We start from the raw sequence: 13,319 nt of genomic DNA on the forward strand, positions 1-13,319 counted from the left end.
AGAGGCATAAAATGACTGAAAATAAAAAGTATTTTTGGGTGAAGTGATGCAATATTCCCAATCAGCAATATTAAACAGCATTTAAGTGTGGGGGGAGATGTAATGAATGAGCTGCATTATAGAAAAGGGCATTATTCAGGTTCTTGATTATATGGAATTACATCCAAATCTTGCAAAGGAAAAGGTATTGGGTTTGGAGGTTTGTGTTGTGGCTTTTTGTGGTGTTTTTTGGGGTTTTGTTTGTTTGTTTGTTTCTTTTTTTCAAATCTTCCTCCAAACTAGCTGTGGAATAATCTTTGTTATGAATCTGAGGCCTGAGGAGGAACATTGCAAGTGAGCCATTAGAACTTGAACACCTAAAAGCAATTTTGCATGTCTGAATTATGGGACTTGGGAAACTACGAGATGCTTAAATATAGATGGTAACTCTGGGGTAGCCATCTATGTAAGGTGTCTTGCCATAGACTTTCTGAGTCATGTAATCTGCTCAATAAACCTTGAGGGTTTGTCATCTCTTCTCAGTTGTCATCGTAAGTGGTTTAATTTTGGTGTTTCTCTATATTGGCTGATGGAAACTACTCAGCATTGCTCTCTGCATGTGTTCCTTTGCTGCAGTTGCATGGATTTTCTTGCCTTCATGGCTGTGCACTTGCACATGTGGACACATGCAGTTTCATTCTGATGCTAGTGTGGTTTGGAAATGTGGGACCTGCCTGAACCAACTGCTCTGCTCTGCTGCCTGGTAGAGTGCAGATCCGTTCATGTGTTATGAGTCTAGTGACTAACTGCTCCCAGATGTCATTTTGGGGCTGGATGCCAGACTGAGTGTCTGTTTTCTGTTGGTTAGGGTTTTTTCTTCCCCTCACCCCTGACTCACTGGAGTACTAAAAGTTAAGCAGAGAGTCCAGTGACACATATTTCTGACCTACACTTAATTCTCTTTTGTGGTTTTAACTTGTAGAATCATAGAATGATTTGGTTTAGAAGGGACCTTAAAGATCATCTAGTTCAAATCCCCCTGCCATGGACAGGGACACCTCCTTCTAGATCAGGTTGCTGAAGACCACATCCAGATTGTCTTTGAACACTTCTCCGCTTGGAGCTTCCACAGCTTCTCTGGTCAACCTGTTCCACAGCCTCACCACCCTCACAGGTGTGCTAGGTTAAGCCCAGCCCAGGGAGGGGCTGAGAAGAAACTAGCCTCAGGTGGGCAGAGAGACCTGGCCCCTTCCCAGGAGGGGGAGTCTCTGGGTCAAAGTTTATTCCCCCTCCCAATTCCCATAGACAACCCTATTTAAGAGGGGATGGTTTCTTATCTCCCTCTCCCTCCTGTCCTTGGCTCTCTGATGCCCTGCTGCTGTTGCTGTGAACCACGTGTGGGGGCCTGTTCAGGGAACTGCATCTGAAGAGAATCCATCTTACAGCCACAGAATCCTTTGTCAGCTCTGTCTGGTTTTGTAGGTGTTTTCGTTTATCCCTTTTCCTTATACCTTTGGAACCTTCCTTTTACTCAAATGCCTTTTATTTGTTGTTGAACCTAGCTTTTTACTTCCAAATCGATGCCAGACTGTTCTTTCGTAGCTTTACCTCTCTCTTCTCCTCCTACCTAATTTGCTTTCCCTACTGGGAAAAGGGGAGAGGGGAGGCAAGCTAAATCTGTTCCAGTGGGCTTTTGGGCTCTGGGAAAAGCTTAAATCACAACAACAGGGAAGAATTGCTTCCTATTGCTTCACTTTTGGACTGCAGATCATTTTGCATGTTCCATGATGAGTAGGAATGAGTTTGCAACCTCTTCTTCCTAGTTTTAGTTGGATTTGTCATGGTTTGCTGAGTTCTTTATTGCTGCTTGAAAATTCTTGGCTTGTTGTAAGCAGTGTTGTCAGCTAACATATCACTGACATTTCATGCCTTGTTTTTTACTTGCACTAATACATTGCTTTTAAGTAAATATATGGGGTAGGAGCTAGTGTTTACCTTTCCATGTCACGAGATGACTACTCATTCTATCTGACAAAGTAAGAAATACTGTTTAGGTTGCTGCTTCAGTGAGCCAAGAAGAACTGCACAAATATGTCATGACCATACAGTGGAAAATGCTTATATACTATTTTCATAGCTGGGGTTCTATATGACTTAACGGAAAAGCTGTTATGCTTTCTAAGGCATCAGAGCTCAGATGTAGGCATTTTGAGATAAAGATCAAATTCTGGGACTGTTGAACATTATATTTGGAATCTTGTTCAACCATAGAATGGTTTGGGTTGGCAGGGGCCTCCAAAGGTTATCCAGTCCAACCCCCCTGCAGTGAGTAGGGACATCCTCCACTAGATCAGGTTGCTCAGAGCCTTGAATATCTCTGGGGATGGAGCCTCAACTACCTCCCTGGGCAACCAGTTGCAGTGTTCCACCACCCTCATGGTGCAGAATTTGTTCCTGACATCCAATCTAAATCTGCTCTTCTCTAATTTCAAACCATTGCCCCTCATCCTATCACTGCAGGCCTTTACCAACAGTCCCTTTCCAGCCTTCTTGTAGTTCCCTTTAATGTCCTGCAAGGCCATCTAGACAAACTGGAGAAATCTCCTTGGCTCTCTGACTTAATCATGGAAGATGGATTGAGTTGTTACATTCTTAGAGGTTGTTTATTGCATGGCTGCTTTACCCAGTGCAAAACTAGCATAAATCCAGGCTGCTTTGGTGGTCTTGTAGTTCTGTTTTTGTGCTCTGTGAACTTTCATGTTTTGTGTATCGAGCTGTCTCAAGGAATAGGTCCAGCTAAAACCTAACCTTGCCAAAAAAAATTGACTGCATAACTGTTAAGGCATGGAAGGAAGCAGACAGGGCCACTGGTTTTGACAGCTATGTGCCGTACATCAGATGAAAGTGGTCACTTCACCATGACTGAAGAAATCATCTCTGTGTCTGCTCTGTGTGCTGAGGTAGTGTTGTTTCCCTGGGAGTGCCATCATTGGAGCTGGCAAAGCACTGGGAACCAAGATGTGTAAACTAAGAAGAGCTTCACTTGAAAGCCGGCTGCTGAATTAGCAGAGTGATGCTGCCTTAGCAGAGTGATGATACCAAGTCATCCCATTTTCCTCTGCCTTCAGCTTTAAAATCTACAGGTGACAGATTCCACTGATGGACTTTGTGATCTTGAAGGTCTTTTCCAACCTGGTGAATTCTGTGATGCTGAACTGTTTGCCTGCAAATCTCCCACCTCAACTACTTCTTTGTTTTGAAATTTGCTTTGTTTAAACATTTTACTGCAAATGTAAATAACCTCCTTCAGAATGAAATGACAGGTTTCCATAGTTCCATCTTTAGTTTTGTATGTGCTACCTACCTCTGAGCCTACAGGTATTTCCTAGAAATGCCACTGGTGCTGTGAGGTATGAATTACTGCTGACTTCTGTCATTCACTCAACCATGTAATTTTGATAGCAGCCAAGCCTATGGAATTAATCTGCTTGGTAGGAGTAAATAATGAACCCTTCAAATTTACAGGGGAAAAAAAAAACAATCCAAATTTAAATTTCCTTCATTCTGTAGTCAGTTTCTTTATGTGTTTGTTATCTTATGTGTTGTCTAACATTGACAATAGATTTCTGTCTGTAATTGATTTAATACAGAGGGAGGTTTTTTGAGGGGGATTGTTTGTTTTGTTTTGGTGTTTCTGGAGAACTTGCAGTTACTTTAGGGTGAAACAGTTTTCAGTGACTGATGAGAGTAGGAAAGTGATATTGCAGTTTCTAGCAGATGACCCTTTAATAAGATGGATGTAATTGGATAAGACTTGCAATAAATATTGGGCATCTGCTGGGCATCATAAAAATAATGAAGAGAAACAGCAACAGAAGAAATCTTAAATTAACAAAACCCCTTCAATTTCTTGATTTAGTACTCCTATTGAAACAGAAGGGATGGGTAAGATTAAAAACCCCAGCCTGAACCCTTTGAGGAAGGTGTCCAAAGTGATTAAGGTTTTATTAGTATCTCTTATGTTGAAAAGGAGCTGAACTTTCTCTTCCTCCTCTGTATCCTTTGAAAATCTCAGCCATATCTTCTGAACCTTTATATTTTAAAATGTTCTTTGCTCTTCAAGCCACACTTGAGAGAGCAGAGGATAATTATTGCTATTAAAAACAAACAAAACCAAAAATCTGTGTTTCCTTGGAGTGGAACTTCTGGAGGCCTCAGGGCAGGGATGGTAAGAGGCTGCTTGCTCTTTGACAATGAAGTTGTAGTCACCCAAAAACCTGGGGAGAAAAGGGGGTTCCTTATCACAGACCAATATGAGCTGCTGTTGTGTGACTTTCTTCTGGCATAGATCCCATCCCCTGCTTTTAGCCTTTCAAGGGATTTTTTTGTGCCTTTGGGGCACAAAATTAATCTCTCTCATTTTTAATGCAGTTATTTTAGCAGATACCGTACAGCAGGCTACGGAACTGATTAATTGTGCAAACAAAAAATGAGTTAATTATTGCTGTTTCAAGCATGCTTAAATAGAAAGTGTAACTAATCACTGTCATTAAGCAATGCGAGGTGAGGTTTTTGTGACAAGATTTAGGAAGCTTTATAATTGTCTTTTGGTATGTTGGAAGAAACTAGAAAGAGCAAATGAAATTGGCCTGAAGAGAAGCAAGTGTACCAGGGTTAGTGTTTCAGTGTCATAATTTTATTTGTGTTTAGATTTCTGTGATTCCATACTAGGCATAAACATTAAACAGCACATAAAGGCTCTTAGGACATTTGCTTTATGGGTTTAAATCTTTCATCCTTTAAAATAAAGTGTTCTCCTTTTAAAACTAAATCAAGTCAATGTGAATGGTTTGAATATTTTGCTTTAAGATATCTGAAGCCCCACTGAACTATTCTGGAATCAAGATTATGTGAAAGTGAACATCAAGGGATTCTGTTTTCTTTTTAGTGACTTTTACATACATAAGGAAATGTAGAATTAAGTGATTATCCTTGTTGTATTAGCAACCGTGAGGTAATTCTCTTATCAGGATTGTGTCCAAACAGGTGTCACAGGAAGGTTATTCCTTGTAGTTCAGTACTTGGGATGTGGCTCTGTTCATATTTCAACAGCTTGTTCAGTGCCATCCTGGCCTCACTTCTTCCCATCTGAAGAAAAAACACAGCCTTTTGGCAGTAATGGGATTTGTGAGGGGATTGTGTTTACTGGCAAGTAAGGTTCATTAATTTTCTTAGCATGTTATAAAGTTTCTCAAACACAACCAAAAGCCTGGACTTAAATTCAAAATATCCTTAACTACTAAACTGTTAAGCTCTTGGCATTCAGCTCTGTTATTTCCCTTGCTGTGTTTGTGTCCATGCAAATCATACTCCAAGAGGGGAAATGTTTTGGTTTACTGCCACCAGTAGCTTGATACAATTAAATTATGAAGTGAAGTGCTGAGAAAAACAAGCTGTAACATTAGTACTAAAATAGTCTAGAATATTTCTTAAAAAGCCTCGTGGTCAAGCCTTAGAGCTGCATTTCATCAGTTGTCCATTCTCTGAGCTGAGAAGGGATTCAGACAGTGCTGGGGAGCGTGGGGCAGGCTGTGTTAAACTGACCATGTGGCTGATTTCATGTGAGATGAAAGATTAAGAAATCACAGAAGTCTTTCAGATGTTTGTCTTCAGTGCATTAGGCATCTCATGACTGAACAATAAAGTTTCCAGCTTGGTTGGCAGCAAGGAGCAGCTCTGCCCGTGGCAGCTTCCAGAGCTGGGGCTTTGTCGAGCTGGTCCTGGGCTCAGTGGATGGAGGCAGGACTGGAGGAACATGGTGTGTGATGGTGCCTGGCTTGTAAGAGCAAAGCCATTGTGACTGCTCCTCGTTTGAGAGAAGGTTTACTCACTGAGGGCCTCATTCTTTTTTCATGCCAGATGATGTGACTGGGATTCAGCAAGCCTCTTGTAGCGTTGGTGGGGGCAGCTACCATGATTATCCAGAAGCTCTTTGCTTTCTCTTGGCATCCAGGATTCCAGCTGTATTATGAGACAAAATAAGACCCAACAGCTGCATTCTGGAGATCAGATTCATCTTGTAAGCCATTGTTTTGTGCACCCTTAATATGTGCACAGCCTGTGCTGCTTTGTCCTGGTCAGCCTTCCATTTCTCCATTAGGAAGTATATCAAACTGAAGGCAGCCTCTTGTCTATGACATTCTGTTTCTGCAATTTGGGTCACTGCTGAATTAGTTGAAAAAGCTGAAAAACTAATGTTCAGTCTTCACAAAACACATTTGGGGGCTTTCATATTGTGTTAGATCTTTAATTGCAAGGGCTGTGCTGTTCCTTGCTGATGTGCTTGTACACAGCTACAAAGCAGAGGATAGCAGGCACCCAGAGTGGCTGTTGCTGGTCTATGACGTGTTAAGATCAGCAGATTTTTAAACTAAAGTGAAATCAAACTACAGAAATAATGGGGGGGAGATATCTGTGATTGTGGCTCATCCCTTTTTGTTGCTACAATTTCTTGCAACAGTGATTCCAGCACTGCTTTCCCCAGATGACTCCTGGGTTATTATTCATTTATAAAATGGGGCACCTCAAAGGAGGAAGATGAATGGCTTTGTGGAATTTTATCAAGGACTTCACATGGAAACAGTGATCTCTGTCTTTTAAAAAGTTCATAATTAACAAGTGGCTTGAAATAGTGTTGAATATTTGATAGTGCATCAAATACTTCCCTTCTTTGAAACACTTTCTCAATTTTACAGATGTGCTAGGGGGAGAAAACCCAACATCTTTTCCCTGTGATGGAAGGCAGAAAAGACAAATCTGACTTAGTATGTGTCTGAATATAGCATGCAGACGAATTTGAATGTGTCATGTGAGAGGTTTTGCTAAATCCAAACTGTTTTAAAACGTGTTGTCAAACATAGCTGCAGGTACAGAGTTAGGATTTATCCCACAGTACTAGCAGGTCTGCCAAAGTTGTTTGGCTCAATGGAAATGTGTCTGCATTCTCTGCCAGGCATGCAGGCTGTATTTGCACACTGTTGTAGATCTTGCAAAGCCAGCTTACCGGAGACATCCATCTGGTGCACACTTAGTGGAAAGGAGTTAATGACCTGAGTAGTTAAGGCTGTCCAGAGGATCCCTGTAATCCTTTCACACAAATAAGATACTGTTGCAGTTAACCACTACTTTCTTTTTAAGTTTAAAAATAACCCATAGCAGGGGGCTTATTTCTGTCCTCCTTAACTGGAACTGGACAAAATTGAAAAAGGAAATCTCTGCAGCAAGGTCAACTGTATGAACCTGAGGGATATGCAAGCCAATTACTGGCTGGTGGACATGGAGCCTAGAAGTAGGACTCAGCCCTAATTTATCAATATTGATTTTGTGTAGTCCCTCTACTTTGGCTTCTGGAAGGGTTTTTATGCCACTTTGTGAAGGTAGTTTGAGTTTTGCAGAAACTGCAATAAAAATTAAAGACGATCCATGAAGCAAGCAGTGGCCAGCACTATGCTGATTAGCAGTGAGAAAGTGCTGCATGACCTGCTGGTGTTACAGAAGAGCTTTAAGAGGCTTAGTAACAGGTTAAGGTGATGGGGAGAGACACTGGGTTTCTTACTGACTACATTAACCCTGGAACAGGTTTCATGTCACTGGGCTGTAGGCTGTGAGAAGAGGGCTGTAAATACCAAGTGAAGTGGCTGCATATAGCACTTGTGAGTGTTAGCCTGGGTGCTCTCTTGAGATAGCACTCTCTTCAAGATGGGGTGAGACCCTGGCAGAGAAACTAGCTGGTTATGAAAAAGTAATAGCATTTGCACAAATTCCCTGTGGATTCAGTACAATATTCAAAGGTAACCTCACTTGGATGTTAGGAAGAAATTGTTCACCATGAGGGTGGTAAGACACTAGAACAGGTTGCCCAGGGAGGTGGTAGAAGCCTGGAGGCTTTTAAGGCCAGGCTGGATGTGGCTCTGCCCATGGCAGGAGGGTTGGAACTAGATGATCCTTGAGATCCCTTCCAACCCTGACAGTTCTATGATTCTACTTCTAACATGGGCTTGGTTTATCAGCCTTGTTTTTATAGATGTATTTATATAAAATACATACTATATAATATAAAAGGGATTTTCATTATTTTGTTACAAGTTATAATGATAATATATTCAGAAAAGGAGAAACATAAGTATTGCTAACTCCCATTTTTTAATAGTTCCTCCTCTTGAGCTGGAAACATTCCCTGTTCCTGAGTTAAGTCTCTTCCTAGTAAATTACTTTAAACAGTCCTACTTATTTAACAACTGTAGTTGGCATTTAAATGATTTGACTGTTTCAGAGGAGAACCCTCTTTCTGTTTGATGTAATTGCTGTATTTAATCTTACAATGAGCTAATGCATGCCATGTGACAAATTCATTCATTGCTTGGTGTCGTGCAGAAAGCACAAGTCAGCTGGTAATATGGGTCCCTTGGGGAAAGTCTGTGGCTTCACTGAACATGCAAAGCACGTGAAACAGCAACACAAAAATTACACAGTGCTCCAAGCTACTGTAGAGGCCCTTAAAGTCCTCTAGTGCACTTTGAGAGTGATGCAGAACTTGATTTCGTGCTCATTGTACTGCTGATGGAACTCCTTCATCCAACCGAGAGTCCATTCTTGTTCAAAACCCAGCAACAAACCCCAAAAGCAGAAACCCAGCAACAAATATTGAGTGTACACAGAGTTGTTTCTCTCTTGCTGCCAATCAGACTTCTTCTACCACTTCCTTTGGAAGAATCAATGCCTGAAACCTAGGAACCAATTTTGTAGGCAAGAATATATATACTTGTAATTGGTGGGCAGCTAATTGTGTCCTAATAGCTGAGCCATGGCTTTGAAGTGTGTTTAGATGAGATCAGACCTGATTTTTGTGGTGTTTAAGATTTTCTAACTGTATCATGTGAGATGGGAGAGTCTTGACCATTACAAAAATGAATCAGAAGATGCCTTGAGAAACCCTCACTGATTCTCTAGAGGTGACAGCTGGCAGTTCAGTTAGAGTCTTAGAAATGCATTTTTCACTCCACCCTTTAGCTTTGCAGCTTAATTTGTTTTATTAAATAAATAAATACTGTGGTGTAGCAGAGCTATTCTTGGCTATTGGAAAGGCTCATCCAGCCTGGGATTTTTCCTTCCAAAATTGGGAGTATGAAGGTGTTGGTTTTTTTTGTTTTGTTTTTTTTTTTTTTAAAGTATCACTTGGAGTTTTTTAGTAATTCCAACCTGTGAAGTATGGAGTTTTGGGGTTTTGTTTGGTTGTTTTTTTTTCTCCTCGATAATTTTGCCTCTAGTTCAGTGATAGGATGAGGGGCAATGGCTTCAAACTAGTGAAGAGTAGATTTAGGTTGGATGTTAGGAACAAATCCTTTACCATGAGGGTAGTGAACACTGGAACAGGTTGCCCAGGGATGTAGTTGAGGCTCCATCCCCAGAGATATTCAAGGTGAGGCTCAACAGGGCTCTGGGCAACCTGATCTAGTTGAGGATGTCCCTGCTGACTGCAGAGGGAGTTGGACTGGATGACCTTTGGGGGTCTCTTCCAGCCCAGATTATTCTATGATTCTATTCTTTGGAATGCTTGTGGTTCACTCTTCAGACTAAATGATGTGGCTGGGGCTTAACATTGGCTTTTCTCCTTTCTAGACCAGCTAATAGAGAAGATTGCTTCTGTTATTTATTGTTGTAATATTTCATTTCTGTCTCATCAGTCTGTGTCATATATGAAGGCTGCTTGTAACAGGGAGTTTATCAGATGATTCTCACCCAACAATCTATCATGATAACCTCCACCCATCACACTGTTTAGAAAACAGTTTGGCAGTGCCTTCTATCTCTTAAGTGACTGCTGACAATATCTATATATTATTAATAACAATGTGTTCTCCTCAGCATCATGCACTGACAGAGAAGTGTTGGATAGAATGAATTGCCCTCTGTTATGGACCATAAATCCCACCAATCATGTAGTGCAGCTTCTGCTTGTTTGCTTTGGGGATGCATGGAGTGCTCCTCACTACATTCCTCCTTGTTTTCTTGTATCCATTTAGCATTTTCTGCGATGTGCAGCACTGATGGGAGGATGGAGGGTGAGGGAGCAGCCTGCTAGATGCAGCATGCCAGCACAGAGCTAGCAGTTAGTCTGGTTTTGCCACACAAGACCTGTTTTGTTCTCTCTCTTCCTCCCTGTGCCTTCCCCGCACCCCAACCTCAGGCTGCTCAAGAGAATGTTTGTCTCCAGCAAGTCCAGAGCTGGAAAAGCTAGGAGCTCACAACCATATTATAAATACCACAGATCAAAATCACCCTGTCAAAACATGAAAATACCTCAATAATTTTCTTTTTAATTTTAACTGTCAGCCTCGAGACACCACTTGCTCTTGAGCTACTATGCATAACGTGTGCCAGCTCGTGTCTGCTTCCACCCTTGTTAAAATGTAAAGCAACAAATTCCCTGGCAGCCTCTGCCAGGCAGCGTAATAGAACTTTCATTACAAGAAGGTGGTGAACATAATGTGACTTCTCAACAGCTGCAATAAGTGATGTGAAGCTATTAACAGCTTTTCAAAACAAGCAACGAGCGAGAGGGTTTTTTTTTCAGCCCTGCTCCTAAAAAAAGGCAGCTTAATTTAAGCATAACACAGTTTGTTTGCACTTACCTGAACCAAGTAAATTTTTACATGAATTCTCTTAACTCTGAAGGGCTTTGTGACACTAAGGAAATTTTAATGCTGAAATCCACTCGAGGAGCTGGGTTTCAGACTGAAAATTTGGATGTTCAGTGTTGTGTATGGAAATGCTTGCTGCTAACGAGATTTTAGCTCACCCTTGTTCCTTTTCCCTTTAGATTTCTGATTCCATGGGAGCTGCCTATGCTGTTTCCTGTTCCATTGTTTATTTTTATGTCAAACTATTTGGTTCTCATTGGAATGTTTTCAAAAAGTGAGAAAGGTCTGATGCTTTGGAATTGCTTACTAAAGAACCAAGATCTTTGGAGATAGTAACCTAATACAAATGGGAAATGAAGGAGAGAGACTCGAGCCTGTCCCCATTGAGGTGCACACAACAGTCTGTTAGAAGACTGAACAGGAAGGTTTAAAAAAAGTTCAGTGGTCAACACTGATAACTGAAGTCTGAAGTGACACTTCTTGAGGTGTATCTTAAACACCAAAAGGACAAGTTAGCTTGTTTTGGCAGCTGCAGTGTGATAAGCATCACTTTCATGGAAGCTAGTAGCTAAAGTCCATAACCATAGAATGAGGCTGTAGCCAAGAGTGGCACTTTTCCCCTTTGTATGTATCACTTCAGCTATATCATATTCAAAACGAGGTCAACTTTGCATCTAGTTGAATAAATTCTTCACCAGGCATTGAGAGGCTGTCAGCTCAGAGATATGATGTCACTACAGTATTTCATAAATACTGCCCAAAATAGCCACCCAGGTGTGCAGGGTTTCTATAATGTACACTCTTGCAGCATGAAGGTGGAACTGGAGGAACCTGTCTGAGATGCAACTTTGAAAAGCAAGCTCCATTCTCCAACCTTTCCAGAGCTGTTTCTCAGCTCTTTTGCATAGATTATGATGTTGTACTTTGCAGCTCTATGATCACTACCTACAAAAGTGAGAGAGTTGGGGCTGTTCTGTGTGGAGAAGAGAAGGCTCTGAGGAGACCTTCTTGTGGCCTTCCAGTATTTTAAGGGGGCCTACAAGAAAACTGGGGAGGGACTTCTTAGGGTGTCAGGTAGTGATAGGACTAGGGAGAATGGAGCAAAACTAGAAGTGGGTAGATTCAGATTGGATGTTAGGAAGAAGTTCTTCCCCATGAGGATGGTGAGACACTGGAACAGGTTGCCCAGGGAGGTGGTGGAAGCCTCATCCCTGGAGGTTTTTAAGGCCAGGCTGGATGTGGCTCTGAGCAACTTGCTCAAGTGTGAGGTGTCCCTGTCCACAGCAGGGGGATTGGAAGTAGATGATCCTTGAGATCCCTTCCAACCCTGACAATTCTGTGATTCTATAAAAGTAATTAGTTAACTTTTTTGTTTTCTGAAGGATGTAACAAGATTATTTTTTGTGCATGTGATTTATTCCTGCAAACATAAATCAGGCTATTGTCTTCCAGAGTGGAAGGGTTGGAACCAGAAATACAATTTGGAAGTGAAACATTTTTCAGCTGCAAGTAGCATTAATAATAATTACCACTTAGTGATCTTTCAGTTGGTAGAAACAAAACCATGGAAATGATAATTGTAGGATTCGTTGGGATTTAGATTGATTAGCAAATCAGACAAACCAAGTGGGCAGCCAGAACTCTGGCTCACGAGAAGTCAGCAGAGCTTATCTGGAATCAGTGGAGCAAAGCCTGGCTTATTCCATGTGCCCAAAGAATAAACATATGTCATGTCAGAAATAGAACAGTTGGAAACAATCACCACATGGGATGATGATGAAAAAGAGCTGGAGAAAGATAGAAGGATGATTAGAATTCCTTAAAGCCAGACAGCTGACTTAAGGATGTAAATGAGGCCAGCCTGGCATTATGGTGGAATCATCATTGTGTGAAGCTCTTGACAAATATCTTTCTTAGCTCTCTTGATAAATGTCTTTCTCAGCTCTCTTCATTAGGTGAAAGAAATTCATATACATTCCAAATGGGAAAGAGAGCTGTAAAGATGCCTCACAAATTGAGCTGTTTAAAAAAAAAAAAACGAGATAATTTAATTTGGTTTCCACTGAAGTTGAGGAAATGAAGTATTTACCAGCTGCCAATCAACTGAAATCTCTTCTTTTTTGGAGTTGTCCTTTGAAATGGTTTATTTTTCTATGTTGGAAATGGAAAATTTCAAGTCTTCAGGGAGCTTATTATCTGTAAAGCAATTGTGAATTGCTTTAGAATGGTTCCATTATAATCTCTTGACTTATTGCTTGATGGTGTGGGCTTTATTTCAAGATTTTCACAATCTCAAATCTCAATTGTTCTGCTTTGTTAAACATGGACCAATTTTCAAATATCTGAACTGAGCTGAAGCCTAAGGAAGGACCTGTAGTGAGGGTGAAAAGCTAAAATACCTCCTTCCCAGAGCAAGCCGCAATCAAGCACGTTGTTCTCTTTACATGGGGTCGGGGGACATGTGTGACCTATGCTCTGCCAGCCTATAGCCTCTGTCTTAGGACATAATTAAATTAAAAGAAGCTTTCCTTATCTCAGAAAAGGTTCTTTCAGGCCATTCATAAATTCTAGATGGGAGCTCATAATTGGGAGCTAATTTTCTTTTCCCATTATCTCCTGCCATTCTGTGAGAGGAGAACA

The 13,319-nt window shown here is 41.1% G+C and overlaps 1 protein-coding gene across 1 annotated transcript in view; it reads left to right on the plus strand.

The window, feature by feature from the left end:
• Positions 1–13,319, plus strand: part of PRKCA (protein kinase C alpha) — a 149,711-nt gene that overhangs the window by 48,284 nt on the left and 88,108 nt on the right. The gene's annotated exons all lie outside the window — the stretch shown is intronic.

This window comes from Indicator indicator, chromosome 29 (genome assembly GCF_027791375.1).
Source record: "Indicator indicator isolate 239-I01 chromosome 29, UM_Iind_1.1, whole genome shotgun sequence".
Lineage (NCBI taxonomy): Eukaryota > Metazoa > Chordata > Aves > Piciformes > Indicatoridae > Indicator > Indicator indicator.